Source organism: Astyanax mexicanus, unplaced genomic scaffold, assembly GCF_023375975.1.
Source record: "Astyanax mexicanus isolate ESR-SI-001 unplaced genomic scaffold, AstMex3_surface scaffold_46, whole genome shotgun sequence".
Lineage (NCBI taxonomy): Eukaryota > Metazoa > Chordata > Actinopteri > Characiformes > Acestrorhamphidae > Astyanax > Astyanax mexicanus.
Window position 1 is genome coordinate 662501 of NW_026040056.1, and position 10000 is coordinate 672500.

Below are 10000 nucleotides of genomic sequence, written 5' to 3' on the forward strand. Positions count from 1 at the left end.
TAATGTATAACAAGACCATGGTAATGGAAGCAAGAGGGGAAAAGCTTACAGCACCTGGTATTCCCAGGTGGTCTCCCACCCAAGTACTAACCAGGCCAAACCCTGCTTAGCTTCCGAGATCAGACGAGATCGGGCGTTCTCAGGGTAGTGTGACCGTAAGCCATTGCAGAGCTCTCATCAAGACTACTTATGCATCTTCATCTATGTTGGGTTTCAGATAACAAACTAGTAATGTATAACAAGACCATGGTAATGGAAGCAAGAGGGGAAAAGCTTACAGCACCTGGTATTCCCAGGTGGTCTCCCATCCAAGTACTAACCAGGCCAAACCCTGCTTAGCTTCCGAGATCAGACGAGATCGGGCGTTCTCAGGGTAGTGTGACCGTAAGCCATTGCAGAGCTCTCATCAAGACTACTTATGCAACTTCATCTATGTTGGGTTTCAGATAACAAACTAGTAATGTATAACAAGACCATGGTAATGGAAGCAAGAGGGGAAAAGCTTACATCACCTGGTATTCCCAAGTGGTCTCCCATCCAAGTACTAACCAGGCCAAACCCTGCTTAGTTTCCGAGATCAGACGAGATCGGGCGTTCTCAGGGTAGTGTGACCGTAAGCCATTGCAGAGCTCTCATCAAGACTACTTATGCAACTTCATCTATGTTGGGTTTCAGATAACAAACTAGTAATGTATAACAAGACCATGGTAATGGAAGCAAGAGGGGAAAAGCTTACAGCACCTGGTATTCCCAGGTGGTCTCCCATCCAAGTACTAACCAGGCCAAACCCTGCTTAGCTTCCGAGATCAGACGAGATCGGGCGTTCTCAGGGTAGTGTGACCGTAAGCCATTGCAGAGCTCTCATCAAGACTACTCATGCAACTTCATCTATGTTGGGTTTCAGATAACAAACTAGTAATGTATAACAAGACCATGGTAATGGAAGCAAGAGGGGAAAAGCTTACAGCACCTGGTATTCCCAGGTGGTCTCCCATCCAAGTACTAACCAGGCCAAACCCTGCTTAGCTTCCGAGATCAGACGAGATCGGGCGTTCTCAGGGTAGTGTGACCGTAAGCCATTGCAGAGCTCTCATCAAGACTACTTATGCAACTTCATCTATGTTGGGTTTCAGATAACAAACTAGTAATGTATAACAAGACCATGGTAATGGAAGCAAGAGGGGAAAAGCTTACAGCACCTGGTATTCCCAGGTGGTCTCCCATCCAAGTACTAACCAGGCCAAACCCTGCTTAGCTTCCGAGATCAGACGAGATCGGGCGTTCTCAGGGTAGTGTGACCGTAAGCCATTGCAGAGCTCTCATCAAGACTACTTATGCAACTTCATCTATGTTGGGTTTCAGATAACAAACTAGTAATGTATAACAAGACCATGGTAATGGAAGCAAGAGGGGAAAAGCTTACAGCACCTGGTATTCCCAGGTGGTCTCCCATCCAAGTACTAACCAGGCCAAACCCTGCTTAGCTTCCGATATCAGACGAGATCGGGCGTTCTCAGGGTAGTGTGACCGTAAGCCGTTGCAGAGCTCTCATCAAGACTACTTATGCAACTTCATCTATGTTGGGTTTCAGATAACAAACTAGTAATGTATAACAAGACCATGGTAATGGAAGCAAGAGGGGAAAAGCTTACAGCACCGGGTATTCCCAGGTGGTCTCCCATCCAAGTACTAACCAGGCCAAACCCTGCTTAGCTTCCGAGATCAGACGAGATCGGGCGTTCTCAGGGTAGTGTGACCGTAAGCCATTGCAGAGCTCTCATCAAGACTACTTATGCAACTTCATCTATGTTGGGTTTCAGATAACAAACTAGTAATGTATAACAAGACCATGGTAATGGAAGCAAGAGGGGAAAAGCTTACAGCACCTGGTATTCCCAGGTGGTCTCCCATCCAAGTACTAACCAGGCCAAACCCTGCTTAGCTTCCGAGATCAGACGAGATCGGGCGTTCTCAGGGTAGTGTGACCGTAAGCCATTGCAGAGCTCTCATCGAGACTACTTATGCAACTTCATCTATGTTGGGTTTCAGATAACAAACTAGTAATGTATAACAAGACCATGGTAATGGAAGCAAGAGGGGAAAAGCTTACAGCACCTGGTATTCCCAGGTGGTCTCCCATCCAAGTACTAACCAGGGCAAACCCTGCTTAGCTTCCGAGATCAGACGAGATCGGGCGTTCTCAGGGTAGTGTGACCGTAAGCCATTGCAGAGCTCTCATCAAGACTACTTATGCAACTTCATCTTTGTTGGGTTTCAGATAACAAACTAGTAATGTATAACAAGACCATGGTAATGGAAGCAAGAGGGGAAAAGCTTACAGCACCTGGTATTCCCAGGTGGTCTCCCATCCAAGTACTAACCAGGCCAAACCCAGCTTAGCTTCCGAGATCAGACGAGATCGGGCGTTCTCAGGGTAGTGTGACCGTAAGCCATTGCAGAGCTCTCATCAAGACTACTTATGCAACTTCATCTATGTTGGGTTTCAGATAACAAACTAGTAATGTATAACAAGACCATGGTAATGGAAGCAAGAGGGGAAAAGCTTACAGCACCTGGTATTCCCAGGTGGTCTCCCATCCAAGTACTAACCAGGCCAAACCCTGCTTAGCTTCCGAGATCAGACGAGATCGGGCGTTCTCAGGGTAGTGTGACCGTAAGCCATTGCAGAGCTCTCATCAAGACTACTTATGCAACTTCATCTTTGTTGGGTTTCAGATAACAAACTAGTAATGTATAACAAGACCATGGTAATGGAAGCAAGAGGGGAAAAGCTTACAGCACCTGGTATTCCCAGGTGGTCTCCCATCCAAGTACTAACCAGGCCAAACCCAGCTTAGCTTCCGAGATCAGACGAGATCGGGCGTTCTCAGGGTAGTGTGACCGTAAGGCATTGCAGAGCTCTCATCAAGACTACTTATGCAACTTCATCTATGTTGGGTTTCAGATAACAAACTAGTAATGTATAACAAGACCATGGTAATGGAAGCAAGAGGGGAAAAGCTTACAGCACCTGGTATTCCCAGGTGGTCTCCCATCCAAGTACTAACCAGGCCAAACCCTGCTTAGCTTCCGAGATCAGACGAGATCGGGCGTTCTCAGGGTAGTGTGACCGTAAGCCATTGCAGAGCTCTCATCAAGACTGCTTATGCAACTTCATCTATGTTGGGTTTCACATAACAAACTAGTAATGTATAACAAGACCATGGTAATGGAAGCAAGAGGGGAAAAGCTTACAGCACCTGGTATTCCCAGGTGGTCTCCCATCCAAGTACTAACCAGGCCAAACCCTGCTTAGCTTCCGAGATCAGACGAGATCGGGCGTTCTCAGGGTAGTGTGACCGTAAGCCATTGCAGAGCTCTCATCAAGACTACTTGTGCAACTTCATCTATGTTGGGTTTCAGATAACAAATTAGTAATGTATAACAAGACCATGGTAATGGAAGCAAGAGGGGAAAAGCTTACAGCACCTGGTATTCCCAGGTGGTCTCCCATCCAAGTACTAACCAGGCCAAACCCTGCTTAGCTTCCGAGATCAGACGAGATCGGGCGTTCTCAGGGTAGTGTGACCGTAAGCCATTGCAGAGCTCTCATCAAGACTACTTATGCAACTTCATCTATGTTGGGTTTCAGATAACAAACTAGTAATGTATAACAAGACCATGGTAATGGAAGCAAGAGGGGAAAAGCTTACAGCACCTGGTATTCCCAGGTGGTCTCCCATCCAAGTACTAACCAGGCCAAACCCTGCTTAGCTTCCGAGATCAGACGAGATCGGGCGTTCTCAGGGTAGTGTGACCGTAAGCCATTGCAGAGCTCTCATCAAGACTACTCATGCAACTTCATCTATGTTGGGTTTCAGATAACAAACTAGTAATGTATAACAAGACCATGGTAATGGAAGCAAGAGGGGAAAAGCTTACAGCACCTGGTATTCCCAGGTGGTCTCCCATCCAAGTACTAACCAGGCCAAACCCTGCTTAGCTTCCGAGATCAGACGAGATCGGGCGTTCTCAGGGTAGTGTGACTGTAAGCCATTGCAGAGCTCTCATCAAGACTACTTATGCAACTTCATCTATGTTGGGTTTCAGATAACAAACTAGTAATGTATAACAAGACCATGGTAATGGAAGCAAGAGGGGAAAAGCTTACAGCACCTGGTATTCCCAGGTGGTCTCCCATCCAAGTACTAACCAGGCCAAACCCTGCTTAGCTTCCGAGATCAGACGAGATCGGGCGTTCTCAGGGTAGTGTGACCGTAAGCCATTGCAGAGCTCTCATCAAGACTACTTATGCAACTTCATCTATGTTGGGTTTCAGATAACAAACTAGTAATGTATAACAAGACCATGGTAATGGAAGCAAGAGGGGAAAAGCTTACAGCACCTGGTATTCCCAGGTGGTCTCCCATCCAAGTACTAACCAGGCCAAACCCTGCTTAGCTTCCGAGATCAGACGAGATCGGGCGATCTCAGGGTAGTGTGACCGTAAGCCATTGCAGAGCTCTCATCAAGACTACTTATGCAACTTCATCTATGTTGGGTTTCAGATAACAAACTAGTAATGTATAACAAGACCATGGTAATGGAAGCAAGAGGGGAAAAGCTTACAGCACCTGGTATTCCCAGGTGGTCTCCCATCCAAGTACTAACCAGGCCAAACCCTGCTTAGCTTCCGAGATCAGACGAGATCGGGCGTACTCAGGGTAGTGTGACTGTAAGCCATTACAGAGCTCTCATCAAGACTACTTATGCAACTTCATCTATGTTGGGTTTCAGATAACAAACTAGTAATGTATAACAAGACCATGGTAATGGAAGCAAGAGGGGAAAAGCTTACAGCACCTGGTATTCCCAGGTGGTCTCCCATCCAAGTACTAACCAGGCCAAACCCTGCTTAGCTTCCGAGATCAGACGAGATCGGGCGTTCTCAGGGTAGTGTGACCGTAAGCCATTGCAGAGCTCTCATCAAGACTACTTATGCAACTTCATCTATGTTGGGTTTCAGATAACAAACTAGTAATGTATAACAAGACCATGGTAATGGAAGCAAGAGGGGAAAAGCTTACAGCACCTGGTATTCCCAGGTGGTCTCCCATCCAAGTACTAACCAGGCCAAACCCTGCTTAGCTTCCGAGATCAGACGAGATCGGGCGTTCTCAGGGTAGTGTGACCGTAAGCCATTGCAGAGCTCTCATCAAGACTACTTATGCAACTTCATCTATGTTGGGTTTCAGATAACAAACTAGTAATGTATAACAAGACCATGGTAATGGAAGCAAGAGGGGAAAAGCTTACAGCACCTGGTATTCCCAGGTGGTCTCCCATCCAAGTACTAACCAGGCCAAACCCTGCTTAGCTTCCGAGATCAGACGAGATCGGGCGTTCTCAGGGTAGTGTGACTGTAAGCCATTGCAGAGCTCTCATCAAGACTACTTATGCAACTTCATCTATGTTGGGTTTCAGATAACAAACTAGTAATGTATAACAAGACCATGGTAATGGAAGCAAGAGGGGAAAAGCTTACAGCACCTGGTATTCCCAGGTGGTCTCCCATCCAAGTACTAACCAGGCCAAACCCTGCTTAGCTTCCGAGATCAGACGAGATCGGGCGTTCTCAGGGTAGTGTGACCGTAAGCCATTGCAGAGCTCTCATCAAGACTACTTATGCAACTTCATCTATGTTGGGTTTCAGATAACAAACTAGTAATGTATAACAAGACCATGGTAATGGAAGCAAGAGGGGAAAAGCTTACAGCACCTGGTATTCCCAGGTGGTCTCCCATCCAAGTACTAACCAGGCCAAACCCTGCTTAGCTTCCGAGATCAGACGAGATCGGGCGATCTCAGGGTAGTGTGACCGTAAGCCATTGCAGAGCTCTCATCAAGACTACTTATGCAACTTCATCTATGTTGGGTTTCAGATAACAAACTAGTAATGTATAACAAGACCATGGTAATGGAAGCAAGAGGGGAAAAGCTTACAGCACCTGGTATTCCCAGGTGGTCTCCCATCCAAGTACTAACCAGGCCAAACCCTGCTTAGCTTCCGAGATCAGACGAGATCGGGCGTTCTCAGGGTAGTGTGACTGTAAGCCATTGCAGAGCTCTCATCAAGACTACTTATGCAACTTCATCTATGTTGGGTTTCAGATAACAAACTAGTAATGTATAACAAGACCATGGTAATGGAAGCAAGAGGGGAAAAGCTTACAGCACCTGGTATTCCCAGGTGGTCTCCCATCCAAGTACTAACCAGGCCAAACCCTGCTTAGCTTCCGAGATCAGACGAGATCGGGCGTTCTCAGGGTAGTGTGACCGTAAGCCATTGCAGAGCTCTCATCAAGACTACTTATGCAACTTCATCTATGTTGGGTTTCAGATAACAAACTAGTAATGTATAACAAGACCATGGTAATGGAAGCAAGAGGGGAAAAGCTTACAGCACCTGGTATTCCCAGGTGGTCTCCCATCCAAGTACTAACCAGGCCAAACCCTGCTTAGCTTCCGAGATCAGACGAGATCGGGCGTTCTCAGGGTAGTGTGACCGTAAGCCATTGCAGAGCTCTCATCAAGACTACTTATGCAACTTCATCTATGTTGGGTTTCAGATAACAAACTAGTAATGTATAACAAGACCATGGTAATGGAAGCAAGAGGGGAAAAGCTTACATCACCTGGTATTCCCAGGTGGTCTCCCATCCAAGTACTAACCAGGCCAAACCCTGCTTAGTTTCCGAGATCAGACGAGATCGGGCGTTCTCAGGGTAGTGTGACCGTAAGCCATTGCAGAGCTCTCATCAAGACTACTTATGCAACTTCATCTATGTTGGGTTTCAGATAACAAACTAGTAATGTATAACAAGACCATGGTAATGGAAGCAAGAGGGGAAAAGCTTACAGCACCTGGTATTCCCAGGTGGTCTCCCATCCAAGTACTAACCAGGCCAAACCCTGCTTAGCTTCCGAGATCAGACGAGATCGGGCGTTCTCAGGGTAGTGTGACCGTAAGCCATTGCAGAGCTCTCATCAAGACTACTTATGCAACTTCATCTATGTTGGGTTTCAGATAACAAACTAGTAATGTATAACAAGACCATGGTAATGGAAGCAAGAGGGGAAAAGCTTACAGCACCTGGTATTCCCAGGTGGTCTCCCATCCAAGTACTAACCAGGCCAAACCCTGCTTAGCTTCCGAGATCAGACGAGATCGGGCGTTCTCAGGGTAGTGTGACCGTAAGCCATTGCAGAGCTCTCATCAAGACTACTTATGCAACTTCATCTATGTTGGGTTTCAGATAACAAACTAGTAATGTATAACAAGACCATGGTAATGGAAGCAAGAGGGGAAAAGCTTACAGCACCTGGTATTCCCAGGTGGTCTCCCATCCAAGTACTAACCAGGCCAAACCCTGCTTAGCTTCCGAGATCAGACGAGATCGGGCGTTCTCAGGGTAGTGTGACCGTAAGCCATTGCAGAGCTCTCTTCAAGACTACTTATGCAACTTCATCTATGTTGGGTTTCAGATAACAAACTAGTAATGTATAACAAGACCATGGTAATGGAAGCAAGAGGGGAAAAGCTTACAGCACCTGGTATTCCCAGGTGGTCTCCCATCCAAGTACTAACCAGGCCAAACCCTGCTTAGCTTCCGAGATCAGACGAGATCGGGCGTTCTCAGGGTAGTGTGACCGTAAGCCATTGCAAAGCTCTCATCAAGACTACTTATGCAACTTCATCTATGTTGGGTTTCAGATAACAAACTAGTAATGTATAACAAGACCATGGTAATGGAAGCAAGAGGGGAAAAGCTTACAGCACCTGGTATTCCCAGGTGGTCTCCCATCCAAGTACTAACCAGGCCAAACCCTGCTTAGCTTCCGATATCAGACGAGATCGGGCGTTCTCAGGGTAGTGTGACCGTAAGCCGTTGCAGAGCTCTCATCAAGACTACTTATGCAACTTCATCTATGTTGGGTTTCAGATAACAAACTAGTAATGTATAACAAGACCATGGTAATGGAAGCAAGAGGGGAAAAGCTTACAGCACCGGGTATTCCCAGGTGGTCTCCCATCCAAGTACTAACCAGGCCAAACCCTGCTTAGCTTCCGAGATCAGACGAGATCGGGCGTTCTCAGGGTAGTGTGACCGTAAGCCATTGCAGAGCTCTCATCAAGACTACTTATGCAACTTCATCTATGTTGGGTTTCAGATAACAAACTAGTAATGTATAACAAGACCATGGTAATGGAAGCAAGAGGGGAAAAGCTTACAGCACCTGGTATTCCCAGGTGGTCTCCCATCCAAGTACTAACCAGGCCAAACCCTGCTTAGCTTCCGAGATCAGACGAGATCGGGCGTTCTCAGGGTAGTGTGACCGTAAGCCATTGCAGAGCTCTCATCAAGACTACTTATGCAACTTCATCTATGTTGGGTTTCAGATAACAAACTAGTAATGTATAACAAGACCATGGTAATGGAAGCAAGAGGGGAAAAGCTTACAGCACCTGGTATTCCCAGGTGGTCTCCCATCCAAGTACTAACCAGGCCAAACCCTGCTTAGCTTCCGATATCAGACGAGATCGGGCGTTCTCAGGGTAGTGTGACCGTAAGCCGTTGCAGAGCTCTCATCAAGACTACTTATGCAACTTCATCTATGTTGGGTTTCAGATAACAAACTAGTAATGTATAACAAGACCATGGTAATGGAAGCAAGAGGGGAAAAGCTTACAGCACCGGGTATTCCCAGGTGGTCTCCCATCCAAGTACTAACCAGGCCAAACCCTGCTTAGCTTCCGAGATCAGACGAGATCGGGCGTTCTCAGGGTAGTGTGACCGTAAGCCATTGCAGAGCTCTCATCAAGACTACTTATGCAACTTCATCTATGTTGGGTTTCAGATAACAAACTAGTAATGTATAACAAGACCATGGTAATGGAAGCAAGAGGGGAAAAGCTTACAGCACCTGGTATTCCCAGGTGGTCTCCCATCCAAGTACTAACCAGGCCAAACCCTGCTTAGCTTCCGAGATCAGACGAGATCGGGCGTTCTCAGGGTAGTGTGACCGTAAGCCATTGCAGAGCTCTCATCGAGACTACTTATGCAACTTCATCTATGTTGGGTTTCAGATAACAAACTAGTAATGTATAACAAGACCATGGTAATGGAAGCAAGAGGGGAAAAGCTTACAGCACCTGGTATTCCCAGGTGGTCTCCCATCCAAGTACTAACCAGGCCAAACCCTGCTTAGCTTCCGAGATCAGACGAGATCGGGCGTTCTCAGGGTAGTGTGACCGTAAGCCATTGCGGAGCTCTCATCAAGACTACTTATGCAACTTCATCTATGTTGGGTTTCAGATAACAAACTAGTAATGTATAACAAGACCATGGTAATGGAAGCAAGAGGGGAAAAGCTTACAGCACCTGGTATTCCCAGGTGGTCTCCCATCCAAGTACTAACCAGGCCAAACCCTGCTTAGCTTCCGAGATCAGACGAGATCGGGCGTTCTCAGGGTAGTGTGACCGTAAGCCATTGCGGAGCACTCATCAAGACTACTTATGCAACTTCATCTTTGTTGGGTTTCAGATAACAAACTAGTAATGTATAACAAGACCATGGTAATGGAAGCAAGAGGGGAAAAGCTTACAGCACCTGGTATTCCCAGGTGGTCTCCCATCCAAGTACTAACCAGGCCAAACCCTGCTTAGCTTTCGAGATCAGACGAGATCGGGCGTTCTCAGGGTAGTGTGACCGTAAGCCATTGCAGAGCTCTCATCAAGACTACTTATGCAACTTCATCTATGTTGGGTTTCAGATAACAAACTAGTAATGTATAACAAGACCATGGTAATGGAAGCAAGAGGGGAAAAGCTTACAGCACCTGGTATTCCCAGGTGGTCTCCCATCCAAGTACTAACCAGGCCAAACCCTGCTTAGCTTCCGAGATCAGACGAGATCGGGCGTTCTCAGGGTAGTGTGA

At 46.8% G+C, this 10000-nt stretch overlaps 1 protein-coding gene and 44 non-coding genes across 46 annotated transcripts in view; 1 reads left to right on the forward strand and 44 right to left on the reverse strand.

Annotated features, from left to right (window-relative positions):
• The window catches only part of LOC125795261 (syncytin-A-like), a 170873-nt gene that overhangs the window by 90508 nt on the left and 70365 nt on the right, over positions 1-10000 (forward strand). The window lies entirely within an intron of this gene.
• Positions 43-161, reverse strand: LOC125795723 (5S ribosomal RNA). Its single transcript, XR_007434715.1, has one exon. It is a non-coding gene; the product is annotated as a 5S ribosomal RNA (ribosomal RNA).
• Positions 272-390, reverse strand: LOC125795596 (5S ribosomal RNA). The gene has a single exon (XR_007434588.1). It is a non-coding gene; the product is annotated as a 5S ribosomal RNA (ribosomal RNA).
• On the reverse strand, positions 501-619 carry LOC125796308 (5S ribosomal RNA). The gene has a single exon (XR_007435300.1). It is a non-coding gene; the product is annotated as a 5S ribosomal RNA (ribosomal RNA).
• On the reverse strand, positions 730-848 carry LOC125795597 (5S ribosomal RNA). Its single transcript, XR_007434589.1, has one exon. It is a non-coding gene; the product is annotated as a 5S ribosomal RNA (ribosomal RNA).
• On the reverse strand, positions 959-1077 carry LOC125795598 (5S ribosomal RNA). The gene has a single exon (XR_007434590.1). It is a non-coding gene; the product is annotated as a 5S ribosomal RNA (ribosomal RNA).
• On the reverse strand, positions 1188-1306 carry LOC125795599 (5S ribosomal RNA). Its single transcript, XR_007434591.1, has one exon. It is a non-coding gene; the product is annotated as a 5S ribosomal RNA (ribosomal RNA).
• On the reverse strand, positions 1417-1535 carry LOC125796054 (5S ribosomal RNA). The gene has a single exon (XR_007435046.1). It is a non-coding gene; the product is annotated as a 5S ribosomal RNA (ribosomal RNA).
• On the reverse strand, positions 1646-1764 carry LOC125795755 (5S ribosomal RNA). Its single transcript, XR_007434747.1, has one exon. It is a non-coding gene; the product is annotated as a 5S ribosomal RNA (ribosomal RNA).
• On the reverse strand, positions 1875-1993 carry LOC125795600 (5S ribosomal RNA). The gene has a single exon (XR_007434592.1). It is a non-coding gene; the product is annotated as a 5S ribosomal RNA (ribosomal RNA).
• Positions 2104-2222, reverse strand: LOC125796114 (5S ribosomal RNA). Its single transcript, XR_007435106.1, has one exon. It is a non-coding gene; the product is annotated as a 5S ribosomal RNA (ribosomal RNA).
• Positions 2333-2451, reverse strand: LOC125795930 (5S ribosomal RNA). Its single transcript, XR_007434922.1, has one exon. It is a non-coding gene; the product is annotated as a 5S ribosomal RNA (ribosomal RNA).
• On the reverse strand, positions 2562-2680 carry LOC125795601 (5S ribosomal RNA). Its single transcript, XR_007434593.1, has one exon. It is a non-coding gene; the product is annotated as a 5S ribosomal RNA (ribosomal RNA).
• LOC125796245 (5S ribosomal RNA) lies at positions 2791-2909 on the reverse strand. Its single transcript, XR_007435237.1, has one exon. It is a non-coding gene; the product is annotated as a 5S ribosomal RNA (ribosomal RNA).
• On the reverse strand, positions 3020-3138 carry LOC125795602 (5S ribosomal RNA). The gene has a single exon (XR_007434594.1). It is a non-coding gene; the product is annotated as a 5S ribosomal RNA (ribosomal RNA).
• Positions 3249-3367, reverse strand: LOC125795603 (5S ribosomal RNA). The gene has a single exon (XR_007434595.1). It is a non-coding gene; the product is annotated as a 5S ribosomal RNA (ribosomal RNA).
• On the reverse strand, positions 3478-3596 carry LOC125795605 (5S ribosomal RNA). Its single transcript, XR_007434597.1, has one exon. It is a non-coding gene; the product is annotated as a 5S ribosomal RNA (ribosomal RNA).
• On the reverse strand, positions 3707-3825 carry LOC125795606 (5S ribosomal RNA). The gene has a single exon (XR_007434598.1). It is a non-coding gene; the product is annotated as a 5S ribosomal RNA (ribosomal RNA).
• Positions 3936-4054, reverse strand: LOC125795718 (5S ribosomal RNA). The gene has a single exon (XR_007434710.1). It is a non-coding gene; the product is annotated as a 5S ribosomal RNA (ribosomal RNA).
• On the reverse strand, positions 4165-4283 carry LOC125795607 (5S ribosomal RNA). The gene has a single exon (XR_007434599.1). It is a non-coding gene; the product is annotated as a 5S ribosomal RNA (ribosomal RNA).
• On the reverse strand, positions 4394-4512 carry LOC125795835 (5S ribosomal RNA). The gene has a single exon (XR_007434827.1). It is a non-coding gene; the product is annotated as a 5S ribosomal RNA (ribosomal RNA).
• On the reverse strand, positions 4623-4741 carry LOC125795770 (5S ribosomal RNA). Its single transcript, XR_007434762.1, has one exon. It is a non-coding gene; the product is annotated as a 5S ribosomal RNA (ribosomal RNA).
• On the reverse strand, positions 4852-4970 carry LOC125795608 (5S ribosomal RNA). Its single transcript, XR_007434600.1, has one exon. It is a non-coding gene; the product is annotated as a 5S ribosomal RNA (ribosomal RNA).
• On the reverse strand, positions 5081-5199 carry LOC125795609 (5S ribosomal RNA). The gene has a single exon (XR_007434601.1). It is a non-coding gene; the product is annotated as a 5S ribosomal RNA (ribosomal RNA).
• On the reverse strand, positions 5310-5428 carry LOC125795719 (5S ribosomal RNA). The gene has a single exon (XR_007434711.1). It is a non-coding gene; the product is annotated as a 5S ribosomal RNA (ribosomal RNA).
• On the reverse strand, positions 5539-5657 carry LOC125795610 (5S ribosomal RNA). The gene has a single exon (XR_007434602.1). It is a non-coding gene; the product is annotated as a 5S ribosomal RNA (ribosomal RNA).
• LOC125795836 (5S ribosomal RNA) lies at positions 5768-5886 on the reverse strand. The gene has a single exon (XR_007434828.1). It is a non-coding gene; the product is annotated as a 5S ribosomal RNA (ribosomal RNA).
• Positions 5997-6115, reverse strand: LOC125795720 (5S ribosomal RNA). Its single transcript, XR_007434712.1, has one exon. It is a non-coding gene; the product is annotated as a 5S ribosomal RNA (ribosomal RNA).
• Positions 6226-6344, reverse strand: LOC125795611 (5S ribosomal RNA). The gene has a single exon (XR_007434603.1). It is a non-coding gene; the product is annotated as a 5S ribosomal RNA (ribosomal RNA).
• On the reverse strand, positions 6455-6573 carry LOC125795612 (5S ribosomal RNA). Its single transcript, XR_007434604.1, has one exon. It is a non-coding gene; the product is annotated as a 5S ribosomal RNA (ribosomal RNA).
• LOC125796294 (5S ribosomal RNA) lies at positions 6684-6802 on the reverse strand. The gene has a single exon (XR_007435286.1). It is a non-coding gene; the product is annotated as a 5S ribosomal RNA (ribosomal RNA).
• On the reverse strand, positions 6913-7031 carry LOC125795613 (5S ribosomal RNA). The gene has a single exon (XR_007434605.1). It is a non-coding gene; the product is annotated as a 5S ribosomal RNA (ribosomal RNA).
• On the reverse strand, positions 7142-7260 carry LOC125795614 (5S ribosomal RNA). The gene has a single exon (XR_007434606.1). It is a non-coding gene; the product is annotated as a 5S ribosomal RNA (ribosomal RNA).
• On the reverse strand, positions 7371-7489 carry LOC125795616 (5S ribosomal RNA). The gene has a single exon (XR_007434608.1). It is a non-coding gene; the product is annotated as a 5S ribosomal RNA (ribosomal RNA).
• On the reverse strand, positions 7600-7718 carry LOC125795617 (5S ribosomal RNA). The gene has a single exon (XR_007434609.1). It is a non-coding gene; the product is annotated as a 5S ribosomal RNA (ribosomal RNA).
• LOC125796055 (5S ribosomal RNA) lies at positions 7829-7947 on the reverse strand. Its single transcript, XR_007435047.1, has one exon. It is a non-coding gene; the product is annotated as a 5S ribosomal RNA (ribosomal RNA).
• On the reverse strand, positions 8058-8176 carry LOC125795756 (5S ribosomal RNA). Its single transcript, XR_007434748.1, has one exon. It is a non-coding gene; the product is annotated as a 5S ribosomal RNA (ribosomal RNA).
• On the reverse strand, positions 8287-8405 carry LOC125795618 (5S ribosomal RNA). Its single transcript, XR_007434610.1, has one exon. It is a non-coding gene; the product is annotated as a 5S ribosomal RNA (ribosomal RNA).
• On the reverse strand, positions 8516-8634 carry LOC125796056 (5S ribosomal RNA). Its single transcript, XR_007435048.1, has one exon. It is a non-coding gene; the product is annotated as a 5S ribosomal RNA (ribosomal RNA).
• On the reverse strand, positions 8745-8863 carry LOC125795757 (5S ribosomal RNA). Its single transcript, XR_007434749.1, has one exon. It is a non-coding gene; the product is annotated as a 5S ribosomal RNA (ribosomal RNA).
• Positions 8974-9092, reverse strand: LOC125795619 (5S ribosomal RNA). The gene has a single exon (XR_007434611.1). It is a non-coding gene; the product is annotated as a 5S ribosomal RNA (ribosomal RNA).
• LOC125795620 (5S ribosomal RNA) lies at positions 9203-9321 on the reverse strand. The gene has a single exon (XR_007434612.1). It is a non-coding gene; the product is annotated as a 5S ribosomal RNA (ribosomal RNA).
• On the reverse strand, positions 9432-9550 carry LOC125795621 (5S ribosomal RNA). Its single transcript, XR_007434613.1, has one exon. It is a non-coding gene; the product is annotated as a 5S ribosomal RNA (ribosomal RNA).
• LOC125795941 (5S ribosomal RNA) lies at positions 9661-9779 on the reverse strand. Its single transcript, XR_007434933.1, has one exon. It is a non-coding gene; the product is annotated as a 5S ribosomal RNA (ribosomal RNA).
• LOC125795622 (5S ribosomal RNA) overlaps positions 9890-10000 on the reverse strand; it is a 119-nt gene continuing 8 nt past the window's right edge. Inside the window, exon 1 of the ribosomal RNA XR_007434614.1 lies at positions 9890-10000. This exon is cut by the window's right edge and continues 8 nt beyond it. This is a non-coding gene — a ribosomal RNA (5S ribosomal RNA).